Below are 22,690 nucleotides of genomic sequence, written 5' to 3'. Positions count from 1 at the left end.
ATCCTTATAACAAATTTTCGGCCGGTATGAAAATCAGACACTTCAGATCGTGCTGTGATGGGATCTGAAGTGTCGGCTGTTTGTTTAACCCACCTTCACTCTGAATGTTTAACTCAGACACTGTGGTTTAGAATTCACATGGTGCTCTGGGTTTTTACAAAATGGCTGCAACTAATGATTATTTCATTAGTGACTGATCTACAGATTATTCTTTAAAATATTATAATTATAATAATAAATAGTCTGGTACCTTTGACAAAATACCAGCCTAGTGAAACAACGGTCTGGCTTCATCAGGCTCAGGTTTAATATTTTTATGTGTTGATCTCAGACATAGTTGAAAGCCTGGTGATCTCATAAAGACGCTACAGGGTGCCTTTGGCATCAATATCACATGCTGAGGGGCATGAGAAAGCATTGGTATTTGAAAATTTGGGGCTGGAATGTGATGCACAGCATGAAAACAGCTATTGCAACTCCCAATGAGCTTGTAAACTAGTTATTTTCTAATCTGGTGGATGTTTTGGTGTCACACCATGTGAGCTCCTCAGGACTGTGGACATCTTTTCCCAACTTTAAGAAACATACTGTGCGAGGCTGTGCGAATTAGTCAGGGGTGGAACTTTTTATTGCCAGCACCAGCAACCAAAACTCAAGATACAAACGGGAGAAGGAATGGGCCACATTGGGTCAATACAGCCAAAAATATGTGGACAAATCTGCATATTTTTGTGTACTTTTGATCTGTTCCAGATGTTTTTCATGTTTGAACTCGCCCACTTAGTTCCAATTAACCCTTTGAAACTGGGGCAAATTGGCTTGGTTTCCTTAAAAAACATCGGACGAAGGTAATGAGCCACAAAAAAACGAAATGACCCAAAAAAATAGCTAGAAATTTGTAAATAGAGAAAAAAAAAGTTAAAAAAAAAAAAAAAACCAAGGAAATGACCCAGAAAAAGAGCATGAACATTATAATAATTCTGTATCATAATTTTAAATATAATAATTTGAATTAAAAATGATTATAATAGAATTATAATATGATTATAGGAATAGTAATTATAGTTGTAGTAATAGATAATTAATTCTTATAATTATAAATCAAGTTTTTTTCTTAGCTTTTTAAAATTATTTTCTAAATCTATTGATATTTTGCAGTTTTTGGGACATTTCTTTTTTGGGACCAAGTTGCTCTTTGCCTTTTTTCCCCATGTTTTTGAAAGAAATTGCACCAATTTGCTCAGGGTCTAAATGTTTGAATACTTGCAAAAGGCGTCTGAAAGCAGCACAAAAAAGTGATGTTGCTCCAGGTTTGAAAGGGTTAAGGGAAATGTTAATGTTAATAAACTATTGTTTATTAACAAGACAGCAGTTTGCCTCTGACTTTGTGGCAACAGTATGGGGACAGCCCTTTCCTGTTTGGTGTGGGAAAACTTGCCTGGTACGCACAGAGCCCTGACCCAAAGCCCCTCCAAAACATTTAGGATGAACCAGGCCTCATCTTTCAACGTCAGTGTTGGACCTCACTGATGTTGCTTTGGCTGAATGCGGGACAAATCCCTGCAGCCACATCAAAGAGAGGAGGCTGTTACACTGAAGCAGCATTTTAACACAGTCACATTTAGGTGTCCACATATTTTTTGCAGTAGAACCCAGGTGTAGATTCATCCATACACTTTCCATATCTGTGTCAGAGATGTACAGTGTGCCTGACTAAACCAGCCGGTATTTCAGGAACAAACACATGCAAATATTTATCAGTGTTTCTATCTGACAGTTTGAATATGTCTGGTTGAACAAAGTGACCACACATGATCGCTTTGTAATGATTTCAAAGGTCTCGGATTATGAACACTGGGTTCAGACCAGCTGAAAATGTCAAGCTTTTTTTTACACCAGAGATGATTAAAGTGGGTGTCCGGCAGTGTGGCATCATGGGTGGAGCCGCACATCGCTGCATACAAAGCTCTCATTTGTATTCCAGTTTCTGCTGCGGCCCCCCGGGGCTCTCAGAGGCCACGGATCATTTTGAGTACTGGGTAAGACTCTCCGCACTTGGGTTAGAAACATGAAACAGCGACTTGGCTCTGGCTGCTTGATGTTTCCTCGCTCACCTCTGCTCTGCGTCAGCTGGTGTAACCACAGCGTCGACTCATAACCTACATACTTACCTCGCTTTTCTTTTTCTCTCTAATAAACACATATGTGCAGAAATACTCAATACTCAATACCACAAACACATACTCCCTGGAGATAAATCAGTTTCAGGATCCATTGTGGTTTTAATTGTTTCTGGGTCAGTCGTACTCTGAGCTGATGGAGGAGATAGAATTCATGTCTCTCCATCTTGCATTTTTAATGGCTTGCATTCATAATACATAAAAAAAGGAAGATTTCCTCTTCTGGTTTAATGAATGCAGCGCTACGTCAGTGCTACTCCAGTGTTTGCTTGCTCCACCTCTCCCCCTCCTTCATTGCCAAGGACATCTGGCACGGGGCAGAAGTGCACAGATTTGATTATTAAGCTCCTTCTTTGTGGATGGCTCTTCAGTATTCAACAGCTTGTTATTTGTGTGCGGAGAACACTTTGCAGTCGTCAGTGAGCAGAAATAACTGCTGTGTGTGAAATGAAGGAATGTCTAATCATCAGAGGAAGTTAAATATGGATATTTTTGGGTTATGCAGATAAAAAGACAATTATGACAACAGACTGAAGGCTGCAGAGCGACCTCCTTCTAATTTTGTTGCAGACTAAAAACAAACTTTTATATAACTGGTAACTTTTTGGTTCAGAACATGAATCATTCATTGACACATGCACACATTGTGATTCACAAAACTGAAGAAGCTATTGAGTGGCTGTGTGCACTGCACCGAACCTGCAGGTTTCAAGGTAATCCTCTTTTATTTAGAATATTTTACAGTTACAAAATGTGTTGTTTTGAAAAGCAGACAGAGCTCCTTACAGCTCTGCAAGGTGCTTGTACATAAGTTTTACACCCAAATTTCAATTTCTGCTTCAGAAGGTCGAGTTCATGCACACAATTGACTAAGTCTGTGTAATTTAATACACAATGCCTGCAGCACCCACCAGCACACACATTATACAGACAGAAGAAGAAGTCACGGTACAGTAACCAGGTTGTTTCAGTCTGAATGTGAGAAACCGCTGCTGGGCTGGATAGTCATTGCTGTTCGACTCTGAAATAGAACAATCCTGATGAGGTGACGCATTTCGTAGCAGGTTGACAGCTGTTATCAGAGTGCATGTCATAAAATTGCCGCTTTTCTAGAGGGTTGAAACACCTTGATGTGTCACGAGTGTGTGGGCTTCAGGTGAAAGCAGTTTCTCCCTCATGGCTTTGGGGTGAAGACGCCATAAACTGCAACATCCCCGGTTTAAATGCACCTCATTTCCTGTTATTGCTCCATTATTGCTATGAATAAAGACATATAATGCCAGAAGTGGGGTGACCTCTTGCTCACCTGGTGGAGTGTGCCCATATAGCACAGGTCATTCCCCTCTTTCTCTTCCACCTTTCTTGTTGATTTACTGCCAAAAAAAATCCCTTTGTAATAATAATAAAAAGAAAACAATGGGTGGTGCAGGTGTTTTGTCATGAGTAGGATGCAGTCCAGATATGTTGCCCTTAAAGATATGTAGGATTTTCCTGAAAATCAAAGTAAAGTTATCCCTCTTGATCATAACTTGTGTCCCTCTTGAAGTGTATAGCAGTGTATTCATCTACAGAGACTCTGCCCTCTGTCTAGATTTTCTTATTTGCTGTGTTCGGGATGTTCCTGACCACAGCGTGTAGGTGAGCTCAGGACGACAACACAGCGCTGAACCGCCACCCAACAGACAAAGCTCATTCCAAAACGAGAGTGAATCTGATGTTGGCTTTTGCTTTCGCTTGTGAGCATGTTCACAAACAGCAACTGACAGTCCTGCATAGCATACCTTTAGAAGCCATGCTAGCACCCTTGAGTCTGTACCAGGTCCCCAGAAGGTGCACCAGGCTTTGTAGCCAGTTTTAGTCGTGGCCAAACAGTGGTACTGCAATTTCGGGCTCCGTCACCTGATGCCATTGGGCCCAAAAAGACTTCTTCCCATAGACTTACAATGGGAAAGAGAAGTCTGTAACTCAGTGGATACATTTTTTGAGTGTCACAGCCCCCCAGAATGACTTGTTTCACTATCAAGATTTGATCCAGTCGGTCTGATAACATTTCAAAAGTCTAGAAGAGATGCAAGATTAAATCATTTTATCCCCATTCAAGTTAGCAGAAGGCTAAACTGGAAGTCAGCAGCTCAGCTGGCGGAAGTCGGCCACTCGGCCCCACTCAGTTGTGCTCAGCAGCCGCAAGTCTCTAGTGTGCCTGCTCAGTGGGCCCAATGATACAGAAGCAGTGCCGATCATCTGGGCAATTTCATACTGCAGAAAAAACTTTTTTGGCTTCATGTCCCACTGAGCAACTTTTATAGAAATTAATGGGGTCCTGCTGCCAATGCTGTATCCAGGTCTCTTAATACATCCAGGGTAACCAGGCCCCCAGGAAGTGCACCAGGCTTTGAAGCCAATATTTGTAGTGGCCAAACTGTGGAGTTACAACTTGTGAATCCATCACATGATGCCATTGGGCCCAAGAAGACTTTTCCCATAGACTTACATTGTGACAGCTACTTTCTTTGGATACAGTTTTTTAGAGTCTTATAACTCCAGCAAAATGACTTGTTTTACTTTGGAGATTTGATCCATTTGGTCTGATAACATCTCAAAAGTCTAGAGGAGCCTCGTGGCTAAATCATTTTATCCCCATTTAAGTTAGCAGAGCGCTAAACTGGAAGTTAGCTGGAAGTTAGCTGCTGTAACTGCTCTAAGATCTGTGTAATTTTACACCCAGGAAGTTGAACTTTCTTGGTTTCATGCGCCACTGAGCAACTTCAATCAAAATGAAGAGTGTCCCACATCCAGCACTGTAGGCTACTTTGGGCACAGCATTGCTTTGAGCTAAATGATCATGTCAGCATGCTAACATTCCCACAGTGACAGTGCTAACATGTTGATGTTTAGCAGGTATAATGTCGACATGTTCACCATCTTTGTTTAGCTTGTTATCATACTAATGACACTAAACATTAAGTACAGTTGAGGATAACTTTGACCCAGTGAAGGTCGTAGATGAAACGTCTGCAGACAAATCTTTTGGATTCATCTGTTAAATATTTGTTCCAAATTTCATGGCAGTCCGTCCAATAGTTGTCAATATTTTTCTCTTTGGATGAAAGTGGTGGGCCGACTGTCTGCCCACGGAGCCAAACAAACAAGTCTGTGTGATTTATTATGAAACAAGAGTCAACAGTGAATATTTCACAGCAGCTGTTTCTTTAGAATCCATATATTAAATTTAAGATTAGACTCTTTCTTTAAAGCCCACTCTGAGCATCTCAGCCTCAGTCTGCAGAAGGCTGTCAGGTTCATCTGATCAGCTCGAGGAAGTCTTTGCAGGACGAATGTCTGGAAGGACAAAGCTGAAGGTCTGTGTTTGCTCGAGTGCACCTTCAATAAGTCTTATCTCCCCTGCAGGGCTTTTATTAGAGGATGAGCCTCTCTCCACTGCTTCAGAGGGGTTTCATTCAGCAGCTCTGGTGTCTGCTGGTACTAACGGACATAAAACATCACTAACCTCAGTTCCAGTTCACTCAGACTGGGAGATAGTGACGGACACTGCTACTGATCTCTGTGTTTTATTCCCTGCAAGGGTCAGAGAAAATTAGTCAAATCAATGCTGCTGTTTAAATTCACTAATAAACAGTTTATTGACTTTTGCTGGTCAGTTTGGAAGCTAGATGTGTAATTAAACTTTTTTTGCTGGGTACAAACATTCATGGTCACCAGAGAATTAACCCTTAAGACTTTGGCGATCCTCTCACTTTTCATGTAGCGCCACCACGAAGTTTACATTTGTGGTTTTGATTGAAATATCTGAACAACTTTTGGATGGACTGCCATGATATTTGGTGCACATATTCACGTTCCTCCCAGGATGAATTGTCTTAACTTTGGTGATCTACTAACATCACAAACAGCAGGAGCATCAGGACAGAAATGAATGTTTTTGATACTTTGCTGATGTTAGCACTTAGCTCAAAGCACCATTGTGCCTAGGTTCAGCGTCTCAGAGCTGCTAGCATGGCGGTAGACTCTTACGTTCCATTTCGCATATTTGTCTTTTTACTTTAAGTGCTATAAGTACCTCCTGTTAAAGGTGTTCCGGACACGTCCCACCGGTAGGAGGCCCCGGATCAGACCCAGAACAAGCTGGAGGGATTACGTATGTGGCCTGGGAACGCCTCGGGATCCCCAGGAGGGGCTGGAAAGCGTTGCTGAGTAGAGGGACATCTGGAATACTAAGGCGATTGAAAATGGATGGATGGACTATAAGTACATATTGCAACTGCCTTTACAAAGTCTGTACTGTTGTGTAGCGTATGTGCACAATAGTGACATACTACTTCGTCATAGCCCTGCGCCCTGGACTTTGACCCTCTTGCTTAATTATTACTCAGCGTTACCTTGGAGAAACAAAACGCCATTTGCCGAGCTCACCACAGACGGAGGTCAACATGGAGAGCTTTGCTGTTGTTACTCTGCAGTGTATATAATTTTAATTTTTAAGTTAAAACTCTGTACATTGTAGATTCTCACATATTATATTCTTGCAAGTGAAATTACAGAAGTATTGTTCCCATAGTTCTGTCCTTTTGTCGATGGATCTTTATGATTGTTTTGTTCAATTAAACAATTTCTGGTCCTCACTTTCTTGAATGCGCCGACATCCGTCATTGTGGCTTCTGTCAGCTGTCAATCAGCTGTCATCTGTCTGCGGCTCTGTTGATGTGAGGTATCTTCCTCTGCACAGGGGATTAGAAAAGCCAGGAAAGGCTTGCATTCTGCAGAATCAGACCAGATTTAGTAGAACATCCTGGTATTTTGAGAATACTGCATTTGGCATACTGTGTATTGGGACATTCTAAGGGTGCGTTCCCGTTCACATACTTTTTCTTTTTACTTGCAGCCCTAAAAAATATTGACTCTTCATGCAGTACGCACACAATCAGAACATACTAATGTCTTATAAACATTATGCTCTGAACTTTGACCTTCTTTCTTTAAAATCCATTACCTTGGAGATAAAACAAAACATCCGGCAAGCTCGCCAGAGATAGACGTCAACCCTGAGGCCTCTGCTGTTGTTACTTTAAATTTACAACTGATAGATTGTAGATTCTAACATATGATTATTGCAACAGTGAAGTTACATCTGCAGTTCTCTGTCCTTTTATTAGTATTCAACCGGTCATCAGTTACTTCAGAGCACTGTCATTCGTCATTGGACTTCTGACAGCTGTCAATCAGCTGTCAATCAGCTGTGAAGCCGTCTGTGGCTCAGTCAGTGTGACATATCTTTTGCTGTGCAGAGGATTGTGGGTCAGAACAGCCAGAAAAGCATACTGTGTATTGGGACATAGTAAATCTTTTTCTGGCACACTGTGTAGTATGGTGGTATGGGTATGGGAGCGCACAGTGAGTCTTGTTCACACACTCAGAGATGGCACATATGTAAATTTTGTTTTGCCTCCATCGTGAGATCATCACTCTTTACACATTATTACAAAAATAATAATGTTTTGATGCATGAGTCAGTAAAGTCATTCCCCGATTGCATTTAAAGAAACTGTTTCGCCGTTATCCAGAAATATTTTCATGATCCTGTATGAGATTGGAATAATCTTCTGTCCTCTCTGACACTTTCCTCACCAGCACTCACCTCTGTGAATCTTGTCTTTCAGTATCAGAGACTGATTAAAGTAAAATTTGATCTTTTGCTCAATCTCTGTCTGTGTTTGATCTGTCAGACATGAGTGAGCCAATCAAGTTTTAGATCTCCGAATCAGTCACCTAGAGATAATGTGAAAACTGTTTGATATAGTTTCATATCTTCAGCCTCTGTGAGGACTACAGAGGCTTCTCTCATCGTTTGCAAAATTAAGATTAAAGCATCTTTCCCCCCTAAAAGTAGACATTTTAGGAAGCTCTGTTAAAAAGAGCCCTTTCACTTTCTGCTCTGTGATGATGACATCGTCTTATTTTTCTGTCTAACATGGCAACACAACACAGGACACCTCTGCTGTGTTCGAGGCTCATCAAGACGCCACGGTACAGTGACGCCATAATATATGAGACAGAAGGAAAGATGAGGTGTCTGCTGCGAGGCCCGGTAGCGCTTTGTCTCAGAGCGAGCCCCAGACGCGTCTCCTTGGCCTAATGGCTCTCTCTATTAATAAAAGATAAGCAGTCAATTATTGAGCTGTCAAAGTGACGTTAGGGATGATACGGGGCTGCGACGGGAGGGCGGAGGGGAGTCAAGGAAGGAGGAGTAAGGGTGAGGAATATTATTGTTGGGTTTCAGTGGAGGAGGGACGGCGTGTATCCTCGGGGTGTGTGTGTTCCTGATCTCAGGAGAAACGTGACCTCCCCAATCCAATTCACCTTTATCATCTTCGTAATGTGTGTTGCCCTCGCTCTTCCTCTGTTTGATCTTTTTCTGTCTTGTTTTAATCTATTTCTGTCCCTCCCTTTGTCTCTTTCCTGCAAAAATATGTCCTTAAATCAACCTGCAAACTCATTTTGCAAGAAAACAATTAAGAATAAACACATCAAAGCGCCTTTTCTTACCTGCTACTAATAGATTTTGGTTTTAATGCACAGTTATTTCCTCCGACTGCAGTTTCGTTTTTGTCTCAAGCAATTTAGTTATGATTTTTTGTCATCTTACTGTTGCTGTTTTCTTCTTTGCTCTCGTCGTTTCATTTCCAGACGTCTTTTATGTTGCAGAGCCCTCGGGGTTCATCCTTTTGAAGCTTGCATGATTTCTCCTTGTGCTCATTATTATCCTGCTGTGCAAATTAAAAATTAAAATTCTCTGTGTCACGCACACACACACACACACACACACACACACACACACACACACACACACACGCGCACATGGACCCAACTGCAGGTTGTTTACACCACACCAATTACAGGAATGCAATGTAAAAAATGCAGCTGATGTTTTCTTCTTCTCCCTCACTTAATTGTTCGTTGCACGTCATGAAAATGCCAAATACATATTGTCATTTTGCCTTTTGCTGAGTTTTCCCCTTCGTCTGAATTAATACATGCAGCTGAATAAACAAGCGTAACAGCGTTTATATCAGCATGTATCAGTCGTGTGCATGTTAATGTTTCTTCTTCATCTTTCATGTGCACACTCACTTCCTCTTATGCAGTCTTCCTCCCTCAAAGCCAATTAGGAAATACCATGTTAGAATCCCAGCCAGCGTTTTCCCTCTGTGCTTTAAAGATAAAAATTAGAAGCGTCTCCCTCTTTCTTTCTCTCTCTCTGTATTTCCTCCACCTAATGGCATTCCTGTGTTTGGTACTGTGGAGGGAAAGCCTCCGCCTGCGTTCCCCCCCCCCCCCTTCACCTCCTCTCATGATAAAAGCTTGTTGTTGTGGAGACAGAGTGAGAGGTGTGAAAAGGCTAAAGCAGAGCTGTGTCTGTCTCCTGTCGCTTTGCCGGCCTTCAGAGCTTAATGATCTACTGACACAGATTCAATGAGCAAATATGAGCGTGATTTATAGGAAGCGAGGGCAGCGCGCAGGACGGAGTTTAGACTTTGCCTCCAGTTGTTTATTATTCATGAGCAGCGGAGGGAGACGGTTTATGTATGAACCTCAGCGACTTCAAAGAGGGGATGAATGTGTATGAGTGCATGCATGTGTGCTCTTTTTTTGGGCTGTATGTGTGCGTCCATAGTGTGGAACTGCGTCCTCTGTTGATCTTCACATCCCCAGATTTTGATGTTTTAAAGGGATAGTTTGCCAAGTTTTCAACCAGCTGTGTGTCACAACAAATCAGGGTAGTGTGTGTAAATGAACTGTGGTAAACTTCCCTCCATCTTATCAGCGTGCAGATTTCCCTGCTCCTCTCTCAGCTCAAACCAGGCGTATTTGTGGCTCTTGGGCTGTTGTTTGAACTACAGATTGTACTTCTGCATTTTCATATACAAGCCACCACGAACACAAACTATAGAAACGGATTGGGAGAGAGAGAGAGATCTCTATGTCTGTCAAACTCAGATCAAACTAGATAAAAAACCTAGGCAGTGCTGATCAAATATAATCTAAGACTATGTTTCTGCATTGCCTATTTCTTACCTAAAATGTCTCCAGAAACATATTTCAGCTCAATGTTTAACTGTAGTTTGAGATTGTTTGTTACCAACCGGCTGCCAGATGGTTTCCTTTTTCAAAATGGGCAAGCCTGCATTACATCACCTACCAGCAGGAGCTTTTATTTGTCTGTTGTGGGGCAGTGCATTCTGGTAGCTGTAGGTTTACTAACTCTTCACTGAAGCAAATGCCACAGCTCATTTTCCTCTGTTTTTTTTCTGGTCATGTAGCACCTTAAAAAGTATTCACATCTTGTTGCTTTATAGACAGCCCAGTCTTTTGAAGAGACCATCGTTCCAACAGCAAAACACTTCTTTAACTCAAAATGAAGGATAACCCACTCTGCTGTGAGTTCAGGAAAATTTAAGTCCCCATAAATGTTCAAAATATGTATGTATAAACTCTGAATTAATGCTGAACACATGGCTGTTTGTCTCAAGTCCTGAAAAGCAGACATCATGAAGATAGGAAGTCACTTTGCAGCAGCAGTGTATTAGAGGAATGATTCAGCATTTTGCAAAAAAGCTCTTAAATTAGCACAATTAAAAGCATGCCAAATTAGCTATCAGCTGTTTCTGTGTGCAGTGTACTCATGGATGTACAGACAGCTATCACTGGATGACTCTGATATTGAAGAAACCCTAAAAATGAGATAATTCTGAGGTAGGTTCTGCAGTCATAAGGAGCGTCTCACAGTGAAAACCTTTGGATCAATCAACGAGATATAAAGTGAGCTGTAGAGGTGCTGGGAGGCGTGTTTTGTTACCTTTGGACAGGCTCGCTGTTTCTCCTTGTTTCCAGTCTCGATGCTAAGCTAAGCTAACCAGCTGCTGGCTGTAGCTTCATATTAAACATTCAGATGGGAGTGAATCTTCTCATCAAGCTCTCAGCGAGAAAATGAATAGGAGTGTGTCCCAAAATAGTGTGTGTGGATTTGTGCGTATGTGTGTGTGTGCACACTGCACTTCAGCACACATTCATTCACAGGCTTGTACTCTTCCTGTCAAAGCTGTCTTCTCTCGTCAGACAGGTTGAACTCAAATCTATTTTAGGGCTCAGTGTGTCCTGAGCTTCGTGACCAATGTACACACTCACACACATACACACACTCGCACCCACTAACACTCTCACACACACACACACACACACACACACACACACACACACACACACACACACACCCCTACCAGGCTCTGCTCTGTCACTTCACTACACCGTCTCCCCAGCCAGCCGGTAAATCCCACAGCTGAATATTGCATGAGCAGCTGAGCGCTGGAGAGCCCCCGGCACACGTCTGAATAATGGGAAGGAACCACGGCAGATTGATTATAGCGCGTGTGTGTGTGTGGGGTACAGTACAGCTGCCTACCACAGCAGAGCTCAGCTTGGACCTTTCTAACCTGCAACAACGTGCATGTGTTTCTCTGACACGTTGTTATCGGGGTGTTAGCAGGCCTGTCCTGTGCAGCTCAGTGAGTGGATCAGGGCGCTAACACTGCAGTGGGTAAGGGTCAACTCCCACCGGGGTCACGGACACTTAACTCTATGTTAATGTGTTCATTTTAGTGCTCGGCGCTCCAATATTCAGACTGAAGTGTGCAGCAACCAAACAAAAGGGCTGCAGCGTCTCAAAGGAAAAGTTCTACATTTTATATCTCTTTTCCTCATTTATATCATTGAAGGTCGACTTAATAACAGAAATGTATCTTTGTATAACGCAGCTCAACAGCACCACACGCTACAACATTATAACCTTTATGGAAGTAGGATTTATTACCTTCCTAATAATAACACCTAATAATCTAAGTGTAATAAAGTGTTTGCAGTTTGGAAAGGTCAAAAGGAAGACGTTTCCCAACAGGGATTAATAAAGTGTTCCTTAAAGTATGCTGACACAGCATATGTTTAATAGGCCATTTAGGAGTGTTGTCATGACAAAAGTGATGCAGCAGCAGCAGTGGTGGAGGAAGAAGCATTTAAATCATTTACTTAAAATATTCTGCAATACAAGTAAAAGTCCTGCACTCTTTGCTTCAGTAAAAGTACAGAATATCAGCACCAAGATATATTTGAAAAGTATCAAAAGTACTTGTAATGCAGAGTGGCTACTGTGTTGTACCGTTATTGTATTACATCAGTGGTTCCCAACTGGTGGATGGCGGTCCAAAAATGGGTCAAGTTTGTAAAAAACACACTTAAAACGGGATTTATACTTCTGCATCGAATCGACACGGGAGGTACGCTGTAGCCTGATGTGCACCACCCCAGAAATGAAACTCTGCATCGTGGCAACGCAGACCTCCTGTCTGTTTCTGACTCTGTTTCCCTCAGTGGAAACAAAGCTTCTATTTACTTTAATCTCACAGATAAAAAACAATAAATTGTGAAGACAATAAAGCCTCCACTAAAATAGCATGTTAAGTCTCGTGTGTGATTTACCCTGGCTTCATATGAGCAGAGGAAATCTCCGCTCGTCGCTAGGTTAATTTATACAATGTAAAATGCCATAGGCTTGTGCTAATAACGTTAGCATGTTATATTTGTTTGGAAAACATGTTTAGTATAAAACAGTTGTTTTGTCAGTGAACCTTGTGAGTTGTTATGGAGCCAAATTTTGTAACGTTACCTTTGTTAAATGTTGCTGCTGTCCCTGGCTTCATAAAAGTAGAGGAAAAGTCCGCTAGCTGCTAGGCTAATTTATACAATGTAAACTGACATAGGCTTGTGCTAATAACGTTAGCATGTTGTATTTGTGGGGAAAATGTGTCCAGATAAAGACAAGTGTTTGTCTGTGAATGCTGTGAGTTATAGTGAAGCTGACTTGTGTACTTGTGTTTGAAATTGTCTCTGTTAAGCCATGTTTAATGTGTGTTTATTGTGTGTTTGAGATATGTTTAATGTGTGTTTTGAATCAACTAAAAACAGCACTCCACAGAAACCCCACTGCTGACTGGTGTTTTGGAGGTGTAACTGCAGAGGGACACAAGTATAACACAACGGCGTAGGCCATGTGCGTAGGCTCTGCATAGAGCTGACACACATGTATAAATCCTGCGTGAATTTCACACACAGAGCTTTTATTTTGAAGTGCCATTTCCTGCTGTAGACTGAGTGACTAATGTACAGCTACCTCACAGAGACAGCAAACTAGCTTGATGCTTGATGTATTAAACTGTGTGGACCTTGAACCAGCCCCTCAGGTCAGCACATGAAACATAAAATAATAATAACTTGTAAAGTCTTAATGCAGGTTAAATGCACAAAGAGTTGCTGTTGATGTTGCCTCTGGTCATTGTGGCTCTGCTGTTGCTTTAGTGCTTTTGTGCACTCTGGACAAAGTCATCCCTGTTAAAAGATTCAAGAGTATTACCAAACTCTCATTCTTCAGACAGTGAGAAACTGAGCAGTCCATCCTCACCTCACATGAGGGCCGGCAGCAACAGTCAGAGGGGTAACAGACTCTAATGACTCCTGTCAAAACGGATTAGGATTGAGCGAGGAAACTGAAGACAGACAGCTCAGACTGAACAGTCACACAGCCAACTTCCTAGAAACTCAACAGGAGGCTGTGATGAAAAATATAGAGTGAGAGCGCTGCAGCCAGCAGCCAAGAAAGACAGAAACAGTCTCAATAGCAGTGTTAAAATCTGCTCTGTTAAAATCTGCTCTAAGATCACAGGAGTGACACAGCGGGACTTGACCGCTTTTGCAATTAACAAATCCTCCAGAAAGCCACAACTATTTTATTCTCTTCTGGACATGGTGCTTGCAAGTGAATTTTCTCTGTTGCCCTCAGGGTGTCATTACACTTTACCTTCTTGTAAAACTAAGCAGTATTCCAAATCCTTTATTTGCCCTGCAGTTCGTCTTTTAAATTCTCTGTAAATTTTTGTTTTTATTGGTTTTTCTTAAATCCCTTTTATTGATTTTATGATCAGTCTATTATTTTTTTTAGAATTATTTATAGATTCCTTTATCCCACTAAACTCCTTGGCATATATTTTTATTTCTGTTGTGTATGTTATGTTAAAGTATGTGTGCAAGGCAAGCTGTTTAATAGAGTTGTCTGAATCTGAAAGAAAACACTCAGGGTATTTCGCACCGTCAATGTTCATCCTCTTTAAGTGTTTGTTTTTGCCACTGACAGGCTCAGGTGTCTGACAACATTATTAAAAGGATCCCAACAGAGACTGACCTTTTTGTAAAAGAGTAAGTCCACAAACAGCTCTGAGATTGCTATCGCCAAACCCACCAAACTCCATTTAAATAAACAGTACTTTTATTGCTGTAAAATACACTTAAATTCAAGTTGTCAGAAATAAAACAAAACAACAAAAACCCCTTGCAAAAGCCATCTTGGTTTGTCTTTTTACTGTTCCAACAGTCGGCAACTCCAGTTTGGTTGAAATAAATTCTCAATCCATTTAGTTAGATATGAAAACATGCTGACTCTAAGGATGCTAACGTCACTGATTATTTAAATGGAGTCTGGCTGGTTTGATGATGGTGATTTCAGGGCTGTTTCTGGTTGAACAAAAAGGATCTTACTCCTTAACAAAAGGTCTATCTCTGTAGGGATCCTTTACATAATGTTGTCAGACACTTAAAATAACAGTCCGAGCCTGTCAGTGGCAAAAACGAGCACTTTTAGTGGACGTTAATTGATGGTGCAAACATGAGTGGTTACATCACAGCCTGTTTAGCGGCTGCTAGCTGCCGCATTTTCACTCTATACTGGACCAGTTTCAAACCAGTTTCCATCAGTCACTTAGACACAAAAACGTTGGAAAACAGAGTCCACGTTTAAAAAAATACGGACGTTACCCTTTACGGTACGTTATTTTCTGTGTTTGTGGGACGTTTATGGGCGAGTACTCGCACCGCGCTCAGGTGAGGTCGGGGTTTGGGTTTGGTGAGGTCCATAAGCAGCAGGCATCCAAAAAACTCAGCTTTGAAAAAGTGCAAATAAAGGAAGGTGAGACACCAAGCAAGAGTGAATCTGGTTGGTTTTTACTTTCACTTTCTTTGGCGAACGTTTTAACCACAGTAACCGACAATCCTGGATAGTATACCTTTAAGTATAATGTCAGGAACATTTTCAGGCGGTCAGATGTTTTATTCTTACTCTCAGCTTTTGTTTTCTTCCTGTCTCTTTTTTCTCTTCTTTTTTTTCCATGTCTTTACATATTTTATAATTAGTTTACCATGGAAATGTCAGATTTTATGGTTGTTTCCGTCCTCAGTATTAAAACCATCAGTGCCACAACAGCAGTCGGAGCAGTATAATCCAGTAAATAATAAAGTCCCTCACCGAGGAAAAACAACCTTCCCTGTCAGAGTTGTATTCCTGCACTCCTGCTGTGAGTCGGCTTCTCCAGGAAGGGGCAGTAATTGGGAGTTGTAGGCTGGCACATGTCAGCGCTTGAAACCAAAATCCTGACAGAGACAGTCTGGCTGTCAGATCTGTTTTTGCACCGTCTGAAATAAATTGTTGCATCGGGCTGTGACTGTGCAAATGCTGCTCTCTTTTCTCTTTCTGTTCCCTCACACACTTTCATTATGTCGCTTTCACTTTCCTCTTCTCACCCTTTCATCAGCTTCTGCTTCGATTTCCCTCTTTGTCTGTTTTCTCGTGTTTCTCTCCTCTTAGTTTTGTCTCTTTATATTCAAACTCGCTCTGTCACAATCTTACAGACTCGTGGATGTTAGCTCAGATTGGGGGATGTAGGTTTGGTTGTTTTGCGGGCAGCCTGCGCCCTGATCTAGCCCAACACGCTCCATCTCAAGGCTTCCTGGCATCTCGCCCTGTGCCACTCTCCACCAGGATAATACCAACCCACAGGAGGGAAGGAAAACAAGCAAGGAGTGCCTAATCATCACTCTGAGACTTTCTCTACTTGAATTTATGGCTTTTACAAATTCAGCACTCTGCCTCGCCACAAGAACACATGCTTCTTTAGGAGCATAGAACAAACCCTGATGATATATGTATGGTCACACTTTAGTGTTTGTGAACTTTAACCTGAGGGAAATTAATATAGGTCCCCCTGTAACCACAAAGTAATGATCACCTGTGTCTGTTTTAACTTGTATCATGCATGTATATACATGTCACATAAATTAAAAAGGGGATATTTTCAGTTAGGTCCACTGTTGTATCGTTTGTTTAGAGCAGTGGTTCCCAACTGGTGGGTCACGATCCTGGTGGGTTGCTGGTCCACTCTGAATGGACCGCAAGTGATTTGCGAATGTATCAACTTTGTAAAAAACACACTTTAATTTTAAGTACAATGAATCTCCAGCACAAAAGCTTTTATTTTGAAGTGCTGTTTCCTGCTGTAAAGTGAGTGATTAAGCTACAGCTGCTTAACAGAGACAGCAAACTAGCTTGAGACGTGGCCAAACACAAGTATGACACTCAATATATTAAACTGTGTGGACCTTAAACTACTCTTTTAGATTATATTTGTGTTGCACAGTTATTGTGAAGGATCCTGTTGCTCATACCCTGATCCATTGTTGCTTAAAGTGCAGCCCATGGGCCAGTGGTAGCCCTCGGACACATTTTCTGCAGCCCTCAAACGTGACATGAAAGGCAATACTCTCACTTTCATTAGCTCACATTTAATACACTACAAGGAGACAGCATCACAGTGCACCTCCCTAACACAAGGGCTGCATGAGCTGCCCGCATGAGCTGCCCGCATGAGCAGTGCTGCTCAGGCACGGCTCGGTTGCTGCTCAGCTGTGGAACACTAATAGAATAGGCGTCTTGCCTAAATTTTCTGCTTGACATGAGCAGTTTTCAACAAAAATAGACAGTGATAATGGTCTTTTGATAATCATATTGACATCGTACCAACTTTTACTACAGTTTTAATGTCTAGATTACTCAGAGATGAAAAAACAATCTGTTTTTGATTCAACACTGCCTGTTTCCATGTCAATTTAAAAGCCTTTTGACAAGGTCTCTGTAGACAGAATCCCCTCACTTCAGTCAGAACCACTTTAGTCCAAGAAAACTATATTTCCATTTGCAGTATTTTATTTGGCGTTATGGCTCTGTTCTGGGGCCTCTCTGCTTTTCCTCAGGCCTACGCAGAAAGCCTCGTCCACACACCTATGTGGAAAGCCAAAGGCGGAGAGGGCAAACATCTCCATCCTTCTGCGTGGCTACGTGGGAAGCCTTAAGGCAGAGAGAGCAAACCTCCCTGCCCTTCCATGCTCCTACATGAAAAGCCTAAGGCATTTGATAGTACCAGGAATGCCTCATAATGCTGAGGATTGTCAGGTTGGGGCTGAGCTGTCATGACCTCAGTGTCAAAGCTAGTGTGGGTGAAGAGCCTAAGATACAGTTCTGCTAATTGCTGATGGATGGTGGCTCCAAAAATGTATTTATTCAGGTCAGCAGGTCTCTTGTGTGTCATCGCTGAAGTAAGTAGATGCACGCTTCCTTCTGCGCAGTGATACAGTTGTTGGATGTAGTTCAGTAGAAAGAAAACAGTCCCTTCATGAAACTGCTCACAACAAGGTCTGTGGATTATCTTGAGTAACCAGGTCATGATTCCTGGAAAGAGACATTGCTGTTGAGTTTTTTTAAATGTATTTTTTGGCACTTTGAGCACCACAAGCTGAGTGCCATCTAGTTCCATTATATTAGAGAGAAGGCAGACATCTCTACGGCTGATATCTCCAACACTTGGCAAAGCACACATAAACAATCTGGACTGATAAACAGCACTACAGGTAAAAGGAAAAATATGTATTTTTGATTTTGGGGCTGAACTGTCCCTTTAACATCAGTGTACAGTGTGTACTTTATAGTTCAGTATGCTTCTGGGACTCAGCGTCTGTGCTTTCAAGTGTGGCCTCTGACCTCTGTCAGATCTCTCCTCACACACCTTCCCTCTCTGTCTCTGCTCTCCGAATGCTCAACAAAGCAGAAATGTCTCGAAAGTAAGGATTCACTCATGCGTCCTGTTTACTAACTTCATCTTCCGTGTGCAGCGGGCGAGGCACACGGCAGAGAGGCTGGTGACAGTGGTGTAAAAAGAGGGTGTTGGTATGGCGTTTTGGTCATTCCAGCCTGAGTGTGTGAGGCATGCTTAGAGACAAATGCCACCAGCTCTGACGCAGTGACAGCCCTGTGAGGATGTGTGTGTGTGTGTGTGTGTGTGTGTGTGTGTGTGTGTGTGCATAGGGGTGTATTTAAATATCTGTAATGCAGTATTCCTCTGTAATGTTTGCGTCTCAGGTTTCAGTCTGAGCCCGGCGGGCAGGACACCATGTGACCACTGCTTCTTCTTCTTCTTCTTCTTCTTCCCTCTTTGATGTTAAAGCATGTAAAAAGATCATCTTTCAGTATTTACAGGCACACTATATGTGTACAGTGCGCTGCAGCATGTGTAATCCCAGTTGCCATAGTGACAGTAACCCCCATGTGTCCGTGCTGTACGACAGGTGCAACATGTTTCCTCACTGTTAACTTTGAAGGGGTGTGATGAGGAGGGCAACGCCAGAGGGGACACACACAGATGTGTGAACAGACTGCACACCGTGATGGAAAGATAAACATGCTGCAATTACAATCATTTCTTAAATGTTCAAGAGCTGCAGAAATCAGTCTTTATGAAGGCTGTAATTTGCTGGCAGATGTGAGGGGAACAGAAAATGACAGAGGATTGATTTTCTTCTTGAAAGGCAGCCACACGTATATATACATATATATAGTATAGGCATTAGATGACTCATAGTAATTTAGTGAGCAGGTGGGTTCACTCTGATACAGAACATGACAGCTGATGGACATATAAGCTGCTGCAGTGATTGAAGCTGTTACTTTAACAGCACTTAACTGAGGAAACAAAAGCTAAATTAAGTGCACTAAAGGTTTGGGGTGATGTCGCCTGTCAGAGGGATGAACGTGAACTGTACTTACACAACAGCAGGCTTCCTCCACATCCGTAAAAACATCCTGTGAAATCTGAAAGCTCCAGATTTTTGACAAACTGAAGTAGAGGGAGACTTATGTGTTCACTCTGTGCGCAAATAAAACAATTATGTGAGTGATTTGCATGTAAAATCAATGTGAAGTTCCAATTAGGTACGAATTCCCACTGGGTGGCACGATGGACACGACACAAATGATGTGAAATACAAGAATTAAGTGGTGTGAATGAAGCGAGTAGCGCAATTTCGCTTGGGTTGAAAAATCGGAACTTCAGCGACCAATTTGCCCCGCAATAGCCAGTCAACATTAGATCCTTCAGGGACGTATGAGGCAAAGGACGTATCAGTGGAAGTTCATTTATCAATTAAGCAATTTCACACCCGTACGATCCAGGTTAGTCCCACATATGAAACGAGTCAACACAAAATATTCTGGCATTGAAACTTGTGCGAGTTACACAACATATAAGAGTGTGATGTTGTGTTCAGACCAAAACACGATGCAAATTTTCACGTGACCTTTCTCGCGCGAGTTTGAACACTAGAATATTTTGTGTTAACTCGCTTCATACGCTCAAATGAACTTCCACTGGCACCTCCTCGGTGTCACACGTCCCCGGAGGATCTCAATGCTGATTGGCTAACGCAGTGCGAATCAGTCACTGAAGTCCAGGTTTTTCAACTTGCGCAAATAAGCGTATGATGTGAAATGGTGCTACTTGCTTCATTTGTGCCGCTTAATTTGTGTATTTTGCGTCATGTCCATCGCGCCCATCACGCTGCCTGCTGAGAATTCATGCCTAATCGTGTCTTTACATGGACTTTACATGTAATGCATTCGCATGAATTGTTTTATTCGTGCCCAGTGTGAACACATTAGATCACCGCAAGCTGCCAGGACAGGATTAGACCCTACACGAGAACTGTACTATTCCTTATTTGGAGCAATATGTTTACATGGATAATGAATATTCAACTATTATTCAACATTCCAATTCTGATATGGGTCACAAAACAATTAAAACAAAATGTACTTACCAGAAAACACACTGAAATAGGACAGCTACGGCTGCGCCTATACTGGTTTTGTTACCAAACACTGTTGCTGTGGTAGCGACTTCTAAACAGATGAATCCCACCATCACTCAATTTGGCAGCGCCCTTAATTATGTTTAGCCTTAATAAAATGTAAACAGGTGAGTTATATAAAAATTCACCTCCTGTACAGTTGTCATGAATGTTGAAAGTAGCGATAGATACCAAAACCGTTTCTTGTACCAGGTTGTAAACATGTTTATTTCTGCTATAGAGTTGGACATTTTAACATGCAGGCCTATGGGGATTGAATCACTCTTGGAACCAGCCTTTAGTGGCCATTAGAGGAATTGCAGTTTTTGGCACCTCTACGCTGGCTTCATTTTTGAGTCCCAGAGGTTGCGGCTTGATGCACAACATGGCCTTAAATATTAGTAGTATATTAGTAAAATTGCCTAATATGGCCACCATACAGAGGGTAACGTCTTTTGAGTTTAATCATTACAGTTTCAGGGGTTTCTAACGTGGCTACAAGCTGTCAGTCTGATTGTTATACACAATGCAGAATATTGTTTCACACTGTGATGCATATTTAACATTTCTCAGAAGCATATTTGTCCCAGGAGAAGAAAGCATTTTGGTTTAATTGTAAGTAGATGGTGCGAAAGATCAAATATAGCATCAAAATTCTGTATATATGCCATGGATTTTATTTCTAATTACTAAAGTAATTAATTCACAGAGAGCTAATATTAAAAAACTTGGCACACATTCTGCTTCTTGAGGAGTAGTTTCACAGCCTCTAGCCATGACTTAGTACTAAAGAGAAGTCACTGCTATTTCTGTCATTAAATATTATTATTGAGCTCATGTTATTTGAAAAAATGGTTTTTACAGTGGTTTTAACCTGAAAATATTTGTTTACAGTACCATAAATATTTGTAACAAAGATGTCTTCACAGCAAGTTTTTGTGTAATGGAGAAAGTGAGTTTTCCTTGAGGCCTCTGTGCCACACTTCCCATGTGACACACTATATTCTCTGACAGGTGAAGTGTCTGTCGTCTGACAGGAAAAACACTCGACTGCTCCAAGTTTCCTCTTAGTCTATCGAAAAACGGCATCTCTCATAATGCACTCAAGTTTCTGCAGCTGAGGAGTTGTTTTCAAAGTGTCTCTGATGACTTGTTCCCACGTTTTTTCTCAGTGACTCATAAAGTGAGAGAAGGTTTGAATCAAACTGACAGAGAGAGAAAGACAGAAAGAGAAGGACTGCCCAACTGAAAGACAGATGGACGCAGAGAGAGACAGAGGGAATGTAGTTTTTCCAGAACCCCATGAGATGTGAGAATTTAGGTCACTCTGGCTCACACAACATTAACACAACTGGGAAAAATCTGAGCTGCGTGAGAGGCGGGTCCAGGCAGGGTCAGCGAGATGATGTCGACTACTAAACATGATTATATTCTGATGCCAGATTAGAGGGTGGACAAACACAGGCAGCAGATTTTTCATATAAACAAACAGACACTGTCTATATCCTGATAAATGGACCCACTTTCTCCAAGATATACACAAACATCTAAAAACAGACGGTCACACACAAACTGAAACAGGAAAACATTTACATGATGTAATCCTCAGAGGCTGAAATGCATGAAAGCATATTTTAACCGCATCATACCTAATTACAAATGACGCCGTAGTTATTGAAAATACGCATCTATTAGCGCTTTTCCATGCACATGTGCTGACCTGGCTTGACTCAGTTTGACTTGGCACATTAAGCGCACGTGGCCTACGCCCTTGTGAGCATTTATACTTGTGTGATGCTGTGTTTGTGTCACTCTGCAGTTACACTTCCAGAACACTAGTTGTATAGCTGTTTCTGTGAAGTGCTGTAAAGTTTAGTTGATTCAAAACACACGTTAAACACACATTAAACATGGCTTAACAGAGACAATTTCAAACACAAGTACACAAATCAGCTTCACTATAACTCGCAGCATTCACAGACAATCACTCGTCTTTATCTGGACACATTTTCCCACAAATACAACATGCTAATGTTTTTAGCACAAGCCTATGGCATTTTACATTGTATGATTTAGCCTAGCAGCTAGCAGACTTTTCCTCTACTCATATGAAGCCAGGGACAACAGCAACATTTAACAAAGGTAACTTTATAAAATTCAGCTCCATTGCAACTCACAAGGTTCATTGACAAAACAACTGTCTTATACTAAACACATTTTCCAAACAAATATAACATGCTAACGTTCTTAGCACAAGCCTATGGCATGTTACATTGTATAAATTAGCCTAGCCATGAACGGAGATGTTCTCTGCTCATATGAAGCCAGGATAAATCATACACAAGACTTAAAATGCTATTTTAGTGGAGGCTTTATTGTTCTTAACT

The 22,690-nt window shown here is 41.6% G+C and overlaps 1 protein-coding gene across 2 annotated transcripts in view; it reads left to right on the top strand.

Moving 5' to 3' along the window:
- Positions 1 to 22,690, top strand: part of pacs2 (phosphofurin acidic cluster sorting protein 2) — a 95,534-nt gene that overhangs the window by 21,345 nt on the left and 51,499 nt on the right. The window lies entirely within an intron of this gene.

Source organism: Epinephelus fuscoguttatus, linkage group LG14 (assembly GCF_011397635.1).
Source record: "Epinephelus fuscoguttatus linkage group LG14, E.fuscoguttatus.final_Chr_v1".
In the NCBI taxonomy this organism is placed as follows: Eukaryota; Metazoa; Chordata; class Actinopteri; order Perciformes; family Serranidae; genus Epinephelus; species Epinephelus fuscoguttatus.
This window is presented reverse-complemented; position numbering and strand designations above follow the sequence as displayed.